Raw genomic sequence first — 9,601 nt, 5'->3', positions numbered from 1 at the left:
ACATCGCTCACCACTGTGGCCGTGCATTACCTCAGGACAGAGTCGGCCACCGGAAGGCGTGATTCATGGATTTGCATATTTAAAAGACTCGCTGTCTGTCATGAGAAGGGGTGGAGCCTGCGTGGATGGCTGCAGTAAGACCAAAGAGGAGGACAGAGGAGTGACCTCTGGTGACACAGAGGACAGAGGGAAGAGAATGAATCTAAACAGTGCTTGGGAAGTTGGCTGGACCGGAAATGGATCTGAAGATAGAGGGACAAGAAGACTTGAGGGCTGCCTTGCAGGCTTGGGCTGCTGGGAGGAATGGGGAGTCATGGGCTGAGGTGAAGGGACAGTGGATGACGTTCCCAAGGTCACTCAGCTACTTGGTGGAAGAGGCGGGATTCTGAGCACAAAGCCTGGAGCCTCTGGTTTCGGAAGAGAGTCTGGGTGCAGCCAGGGTGACCCATGTTGTGACTCCCTGAGATGAGTATTTTTGTGACCCCTGCCATGCTCTTTAGAGGTGACCCCCTGTGGCGGGGTTCCCCGAGGGGTGCTGAGTGGTCCGTCTCCCCAGGATACGGTGCACGGAGGGCAGCAGCCTTGGGCAAGGGAGGAATCTGCCTGTGGACACAGAGCGCTGTGCAGGGGAAGCGGGGGCCACATTCTGCCGTCTCTAGCTCTCGTGGTGGCCCCTCTGCTCCAGGTCCTAGTGAGTGTAGGAGGCATTTGGACGCCCGAGGAAGAGGTGAGTCTTGGGACTCAGCTGGAGGCGCCGGACAGGGGCGAGGCTGCGGCAGGAAGCGGAACGGGAGGATGCAGCCACTCAAGCCCCTCGGCCCCTGCAGGAGTGTCCTGGGGTGCAGCCCATCGCCACCGGGACCATGGTGCTCCCATGACCTCCAGGTCTCCCCAAGCTCTCTGGAGACAGTGCTGTCTCAGCGGGGGAGGCTGGGCTGTGCGGGGGGACAGTCAGCCCAGGGGTGATCGGACCAACGCCCCGGGTTCTGCCACACAGCTGTCCCAACACAACACCGTGCGCCGAGGCGACCTCGCAGCCCTCCTTGACGGCTCCCCCGAGCCAACACGGCACCTGAGGAGATAATCCCAGCCCACATGGCCCCAGGGATGGGGATTGCAAGTGACAACACGAGATTCCCACCAACGTCCCCAAGTCAGACGGTGACTTGCACATGGCCGGCCCCAACACAATATCTCGTGGGAATGCGACGTTCCTGATAGATGACCCCTCGACCCGGCACGGCTCCCCTACACCACTGAGGCCCAGCACACCCCAGGCCAGTCCAGGGCCCCGTCGGCCATGCAGAGCTGGCCCAAAGAAATGGAAAGAAAATACCAGAAAGGGCTATGGCTTTGGAAAACCCAGTCTTGCTCCTAACCCAACTTTTTGGTCGCCTGTGCCTGGGGTTTTCCCAGCCCTGGGGATGGAGAAACCAAACATCCAGCCCTGGATCTGCCAGCAGGCACTAGTCCTTTGTCTTGAACGCCGACGCTGCTGTCTTCCGTTGCCTGGGCTTGGCTGACCACCGTCAGGGTGGCCGGTTCCAACTGGGGACTTGGAGAGAGTTCCAAGGGAGAGCCAGGGGAGGCTGCCAAGGCTGCAGTGCTGAGGATGGGCTTCTCGGCGTCGTGGCTGGAACCGGGCCGTCCACTGGCCGCTGGGGAGGGCCGCCGGCCCGTCCAAGACAAACCTCAAAGCCAGCGCTGGATTTGGCAGACGGGAGAAGCTAGGAGATACCAGCTCCCTCTGCACCAGGAGTGGACCCAGGGATCCTACTCTTGGTCTTTTTCCTTTTTAAACAAACCGGCTGGCTTTTAAGATCCTCAAAATCCCATTAAAGGCTTTTACCCCTTCCTAGATGGGAGGCATGTGATGGAAGGGCGGGGGAACAGAGGGCAGGGGCCTTGAATCCCTCTCCCCTGCCGGTAATGGTGTTGGATGTAAACACTCCTCTGATGAAGGCCCGGGTGTGATTACAGGACGGCTGGGGAGAGAGGAAGTGTCCGCAAGCCACAGGGAGGGACGTGGCCCTTTGAAGGAGCTTGGCATTTATTTTCACCCCCCACCCCGCCTCCCGCCACGCCGGCCCTACCACTTTTCTCGGCTGCCTTTCTTCTCCGGGTTCCTGGTACTGTAAACACAGGGACAGAAATTAGATGTGGGCAAATCTGTTAGACATTTTAAGTCGAAGTGGGGTTGGCCGCTGTCTCACTCTGCGGGACATGCGAGACGGAGCTAATAACTCCGTAATGGCTCTTTTGTTTTTGTCTGGGGACTGGCGGGTGGGAGGCGGAGGGCAGGGGACACGGGTGGGCGGCGGGATGCGGGAGGGAAGCCACTCCAGGCTGCCCCCGTGGAACCAACCCAAGCCCTGACCTGGGGGCCGCAGGGGGCCAGGCCAGGCCGCTGCCCCAGGGCCTTGGGATGGGTGGCCAGGGAGTGACCTCCTAGGCCAGTACGATCTGGGCCGTGCTCCGAGTGCCTGGGTTGCAAAGCTCCTCTTCTCGACTGTTTCAAGCTGCAAACTTGAACGCGGCCCCCGAATTTGTTCCATCCGTGAAATTCCCAGTGACGTCAATGGGGTTCCATATGCGAAACACGTGCCGTCCGCGGACCGCGGAGCGTTACCAGGGCGCGGAGGCTCGGCTCTGCGGATTTCACGTCTGCATGTTTTGTTGTCTGGAAACTTCTGCCAGGGATCGAGTTCCTGTTCTTAATTCTGGTCAGATGGCGGGAGCGGGGGCCTGGAAACCCACAACGGGAAGCTCCAAGGAGCAGCCGGCTGATGAACTCAGCGCATGTGCATCGGGGGCCTGGGACCCGAAGCGGGGCTGGGAGGTCGGGACCCGGGTGAGGGACCAGCCCGGCCTCCTCGGGGAGCGCAGAGTCTGGCGTGCTGAGCAGTAAATCCGCGATTTCTCAAGGAGTGATTTAATGGCAGCCAGTCGGGAGCCACAGAGGAGGAGGGCGCACCCCGGAAACTGGGCGCCCCGTCGAGTCCCCAGGAGGCGCAGGCAGCGGGGTCCGTTCTTTATGCTCACAGGATGCCTGTTGAATCCAGGGATCAGAAACCTGGGACCCAGGGACACTTGACTGTTAGGAGTTCTATGAACTCGGTGCGTCAGCTGTCCCCGACACCATCCAAAGGAGCTGTTTCCTCTCCTGGAATTTTGACTTTGACGTTTGGGTGTTTAAACTCTCCTGGTAGAGTGCCCGGCGCTTCATTAGTGATAACAACGAGAGATCTCGGGGGGCACACGTTTGAGGCCTGCTTTAGACCAGGCGCTGGGTAGGTATGTGTGTTCTTGTAAAGGATTTGACTTCATTTTCGCCAAAGAAGTTAATGCGAAAACTGCAGCTCAGAGAGGTTGAGTCAGCTCCCTAAGATGGCACAGCTATCGAGTGATGAAATTCTAATTCCAGCCCAGGACTTTGAACTCTTTTATCTCTTACTTCTTCCATCAATATCTTGTTTTTCAGGCCTTTTAGGTCTGGTGATAGCCGCTGCTTATATTAGATTACAAATCTCCCAAGGGCAGGGACTATACCCTTTGCCTCTTTGTTATCAACATTTTCAAATGTACACATAGAATTCACTCTGTGTATTTATGATCTGTCTCATCTCTGGGATCCTTCTCTATGCCTGATTTTAATATTTTTTCTGTTGTGTATTGAAAGTCTACTTGCGGTGGGTGCTATCTGCTCAGTCCGTGTGTATCAAGCTTGGTTGCCCCTTTTCGTTTCCTTTCAGAGCTCACACAACGCCACTGGCCATTGGCGATGCCCTAGTCCCTTCTTTGGGATGCTCCAGTTCTTGTTTGCAAAACAATGGAGGCTGGGATTCAGAAACCTCTGCTGTAGAACTTCTCAGAGGGACCAAGGTCCAGAGGAGTGGTCTTCAGGCCCTGACAGGTCTAAGGGGACAGCCACTCACTCACTGCAGGGGCTCACTGGACTCTGGCTTGGTGCAGCCACTCGGAGGGAGGCGGTAGATTCAAGTGTGCTGTGAGTCTTTGGGGCTCTTTATTTCGGGGGGTGAAGTCTAATTCGCTCTTCTTTTTTTTAATTTTTAAATGTTTTAAACTTCTAATTTTTTTTTTTTTTTTTTTTTTTTTACATTTTGATAGACCATATATAAATTGAGTGTAATCTCTCATTTTTCTGATGGTGCATGTGGTAGGATCATATCGGTCATACATGTACATGAGGTAATAATGTCTGTTCCACTCCACTATCCTTCCTATCCCCATGCCCCTTCCCCTCCCTTCACTCCCCTCTACCTGATATAAAGTGACTCTCTTCTTCCCTAGCCTCCCAACTCCCTTATTGTGAATTAGCTTCCGCATATCAGAGAAAACCTTCGGCCTTTGGTTTTTTGGGTTTGGCTTATTCTGCTTAGCATGATACTCTCCAGCGCCATCCATTTACCAGCAAGTGCCAGAATTTCATTCTTCTTTACTGAGTAATATTCCGCCGTGTGCACAGGCACCACATTCCCTCTACCCTTTCATCTGCTGCAGGGCACCTAGGCTGGTTCCACAGCTTAGCTATGGTGACCTGAGCTGCTGTGCACATTGATGTGTCAAGTTGTGTCAAGCTTCAGCCATTTGCTTGGCCAATAGAATGTGGTGGACATGCTACTCAAGAAGTCCAGGCCTAGGTCACAGGCACCTCTCAGCTCCCTCCTGGGCCTCTTGCAATGCCTGTTCTTGGGACCAGCAGCCATGTTGCCAGCAAGTGCAGGAAACCTCACGAGGGAGTCCCCGTGGAGAAAGGGAAGCCACTGGGCAACCAGGTCAAGCAAAGCATGTCCCCTGCCTGTGACCACGGCATAATGAATCCCGCTCTTATGTATAATTATAATGCACCAATAAAAGAACAGAAGTCCAGGGGCACCAAAACCGAGGCCCCGGCTGACGCGGAGTCTTGCGGTGTGAATGGGCCGCGTGGCGGGTGACTCTTGGGCCTTCCCTCATCTCTGCAAGAATAGAGATGAGCCAAGTCACAGATCTGTGAGCAAAGTGATGGCTCTGGACTGCGGCTATTGGAAGCCAGTTCTTTGGGGGTGGTTTGTTATGCGGTAGCAGATAACCAGGGGCCTCTCCTCTGCCAAGCCTGCTCGTCCGTCTCACAGATGCAGGATGGGGCAGATAGTGATGGGAAGCCGAAGCCAGGAAGAGCCGCCTTGGAAACCCCTTTGCTGGGTGTTACTTTCAAGCATGGCTTCTTAGGGAATTGAGGGGGGAGATGATCGGGTAGAGGCCCAGCTTCCCTTTTGTCCTCTGCTTTAGCTCCTTTACATCCTGGGATCCTAATGATACCTAAGGGGGGGCCGTTTACAAAGTGCTTTGAGGAGACGCACCATGTTAAACGTTCCCCATCGATGAGCTCATTTATTCCTCACGACAGTCCTCCAGATGCATTATTATCCACATTTCATAAGTGAGAAAACCAAGAAACTGAGGCATGGAGATGTTTTAATTTTAATTACTTATTATTTTTAAATAGTGGGGTCAGACCCAGGGGCACTGTACAACTGAGCTCCAGCTCCAGCATTTAAAACACTTTTTAAAAAAATCTCGAAACAAGGTCTTGCTAAGTTTCTGAAACTGGCCTCTAATTTGTGATCCTCCTGTCTCAGCCTCCTTAGTAGTTGGGATTCACTGACCTGAGTCACATGCCCAGTCACAGAGAGTTTAAATAACCTTCCCGGAACCACATAGCTAATAGAAGCAAAAATCAAATCTAGGTAATCTGGCCTCAGCCTTGAGTCTCTAAAATTAATTCTCCATACTGTTTTTTTTTTTGGGGGGGGTGCTGGGGATTGAACCCAGGGCCTTGTGCTTACAAGGCAAGCATTCTACCGACTGAGCTATCTCCCCAGCCCCTCTCTGTACTGTTTTTTAACCTAAGTTTAAATTTGAACAAAAATATTTTCTGTTAAAAGAAATACCCCAGATGATTGTGCTTGGTCCTTACGGTGTATATTTATGGCCTAGCACAGTGCGAGGCTCAGGATTTGGAGATGGATTGGACTTTTAGGCATTGTGCTCCATACTTTGCTAAAATGCATGACCTCGTTAGGTTTTTCACAGCCATCAAGACGATCCCCACTTTACAGAGGAGAAACTCAAGGCACAGAGAAATCTAGGCATGTGCTTGAGATCACGTGGCGTCTGACCAGAGAGTCAGAGCGCTTAATGGCACTAACTTGCTGCTCCCTGGTTTTGTTCGCGGTCTAGCTGGGGGACAAGGCTAAACTATAGCTGCAATACCACGATGCAAATATTCTAAACTAGGGAGGCTCGAAGGTGAGAAAAGTACCCAAATTCACCCAGGGAATTAGGGGAACTGCTTTAAAAAAAAAGAAATGGGACAGTCCAAGAACCCCTCAAAAATACCCCCTTTGCCAATCGCAGAAAGGAAAGAGGTCCTCCCGGCAGAGGATGGCAGAGACGCAGCAGGTCTCAGGTGTGACCAGCAGGACACCAGCAGATGGTCTGCTTGGTGAGGGGATCGCTGGGCAGGGAAGCTCAGGAGGTGGGCAGGGCGGGTTCGGAAGGGGGCTTTCCGCCCCACCGAGCCTCTGAGCGCCTCTCCGACGGCATCCACCCTTTGACTGACATCACTCAGAAAGGAGGGGCGTCAACACAAGCCCGTCCCTTATCTGGCCACGTCGGCTCCAGCTCCTTCCCAGTTTGGAAGCCGCCTTTGCAGAAGGCAGGGGTCTCTGCAGTTCACACGGGCCTGTCTGGCTCCCAGGAGCACATCATTTATTTCCCGTCAGTGCTGGTCTCCCTCTTCCTCAAACATGCTCAGGGTCACAACTTTCTCTGCTTCCTGGGGGAGCTGCCCACTCCATGCAGTAATGACTCACTCCGCAAAGGCTGTCTGCGGCGCTCCCTCCGGGCCCCTCTCCCCTGGCCCCTTGCAGCTGACCAGTGAGAGGGCCGCCATGTTGGATCTCCTGGGAAACCAGTGCTCTTGGGGGAAACTCCTTCCCCTCCTCCCTTTCCTCAGTCTGAAGCCAGTGGCATCTAGTTTGCATCTTCCCACCTCTTTCTACACATCCAACCGTGAAGATTGCTTATAATACAGTTATAAAATTGACCTCATGCCCAGGTCTTGTGACATGGGAATGGATGAATCCATTCACAGGTACAACCTCATTTAACATCTTGGATGTCACTCTTCTCCTTGCGAATGAAGACGTGTGTCATGCTCAATTCACCTTTATCACATCCAGCCAGGTCCAGGGAATGGACGTGTCCAAAGGCCTCACACAGACAGCAAGTTGCAAATATAAAGTATCAATGATCATTGTATTGCTGGTAAGGAAATCAGTGATAACGATGGGAGTCGACCATGAAGAAGAATGGTTCGCCTGACGGCCTGGGTTTGAATTTCACCTTCTCACTTTAATAGCTGTGTGACCCTGGGCAAGTTGGGTAACCTCTCTGTTCCTCAGTTTCCTTATTTCTAAAAAGGCGATTGTGTTTTTACCAAAGCTGAATGACTGTCACAAAAGCTAAAGCAGTAGATATAGAAATAGTGGCACATCACAAGCAGCCTAGATAGGAATTTGTTGCTATTCTTTAAGAACTTGTTTCTACATTTGCGTGGGGAGATCTTGACTTCCCTTTTAAATAAAAACACCTCTCCGGTTTCAAAAGGTGGTGTTCTGTAATTTACCCTCAATAATAAAAACGAGTGCTCTTGTAGTAAGTAGACCCCTCCCTTTTCAGAAAAGACGGTTAGATGTCAAAAGGAAGTTTCGACGCAGGTCATGGGTTTGGATGGCTTTGGTCATGTTTTTTTTTTCTTTTTGTGTAACTATCACCTAGTATTCCCCTAAGGGATGGTAAAGGTTAAAAAAAAAATAGGGAGTTGGGGGAGAATGTATGAAAGAGATTAAGGCCCGGTATGAAAACTATTTTTATAGACAGTTTGCTCTGAGCTTTGAAGTGCAGTAGGGAAAGATGTATTGCTATCAGCCTGGATTTCACACCTATTCAATCCCGTGGCCAGGTAGTGACGAGCCAGCCCCTCTGGGAATAGAGGAATGAAACAGAGCAGGCAAACTGTCAAAGGCCCCCCCTAGCTGCAATTTCATCCACAGGATCCATTTGGATTCACCAGAAAGTATTCATGTGGCTTTTTCCCCTCTAAATTAGAAAGAGAGTGTGATTGTACTGAAAATATTTTGCAAAAAGAAAAAAAAGAAAGAAATCGTCACCTCTCATCCGAACACCCCGAGGCAAAGCCATTTCCCGAGGTACGTGTTCCTGGCTGGTCCTCACCCCGATCACAGGGCTGCGGGCAGGACTCACTCCTGAGCATCTTTGGGTTATTTTTTAGAATATTTTTCAAGTCGTCAATGGATCTTATTTTATTTGTTTATTTCTCTGCGGTGCTGAGGATCGAACCCAGGGCCTCACACGTGCCAGGCAGGCTCTCCGCCCCTGAGCCACGACCCAGCCCTCGTTTGCTTCTTAAGTGGGCAGTTTATGGTCTTTTCCTTTCCACTTTCCCCTGGTGGAACCCCTCTGGCCACTCAGGCTGCTGTGTCCAGGATTGGAAATGGAGTAACTCTCGGGCCTCCAGTTCTTCCACTGAGCAGGGTCCACTGCCCAGGTCCAGTAGAGGGGCCTGGCCTCTCCCCCGAGGTCGCCATGGGAACCTGGTAGCTGCCAGCCACACTCTGGAACCACCGGACTCGCCTTCGTCCCCCTGGGACCAGTCCAGCTTGTTCCTGTTTGGGCTTTTTTTTTTTTGGTACTGTGGATTGAACTCAGGGGCACTGGACCACTGAGCCACCTCTCCGGCCCTATTCTTTATTTTATTTAGAGACAGGGTCTCAGGGTCTCACTGAGTTGCCTAGGGCCTCTCTTTTGCTGAGGCTGGCTTTGGACTCTCGATCCTCCTTCCTTGGCCTCCTGTTGGGGCCTTCTCACTGCCTGAGATGCTTTTCCCAACTTGCACTCCAGCCCCTTCTCTCTCCCAAGGACACCTCTCAGAGGCCCTCCTTGGCCACCTGACACACCCCCGGGCCTCACTCTCTGCCCCGTTGCCTGACGGTTTCCTCCCGGGCGCTTGCGGCTCTGCCTGGGCCCCCGCACCTGCTTCCTCCTGAGCCCGACCCCAGCACGGCTCCTGGCTCAGTAGGTCTCTCTCCATCAGCGAGCGTTCAGTGGGTGGGTGGGACGTGGCTCCCAGGCCCGCTTCTCCAGGGAAACCCCCTTAGGCTGTGCCTTTGCCTTCGCTCTGGGCACTAAGCTCACCCCCCAGTCCCAGGAGGAGCAGGCGTGGCCAGGCCTTGGTGCAGCCCCTCCCCCTCCCGAGTCCCTGGCAGGCCCTGCGGAGTGGCCCTCGCTGGGACCCTCCAGCCCTGACTTGGCTTTCCTGCCTGGCCTTGGGGACACGTGGGCCCCAGAGAGTGAGTGTGTTGTGGGTCCCTGTGTGTGTGCGGGAGCAGGCGCAAGTGTGCACGGGTGCCTGGGAGTGTGCACACGTGTGAGCGTGTCTGGCCGTGTGTGTGGTGCGTGCTGGCGTGTGCGTGCGTGCGTGCGTGCGAGGCACGGGGTGACTCTGCTCTGAGTC

The sequence above is a fragment of the Sciurus carolinensis genome, chromosome 8 (genome assembly GCF_902686445.1).
Source record: "Sciurus carolinensis chromosome 8, mSciCar1.2, whole genome shotgun sequence".
NCBI lineage: Eukaryota > Metazoa > Chordata > Mammalia > Rodentia > Sciuridae > Sciurus > Sciurus carolinensis.
Note: the sequence above shows the minus strand (reverse complement) of the source record.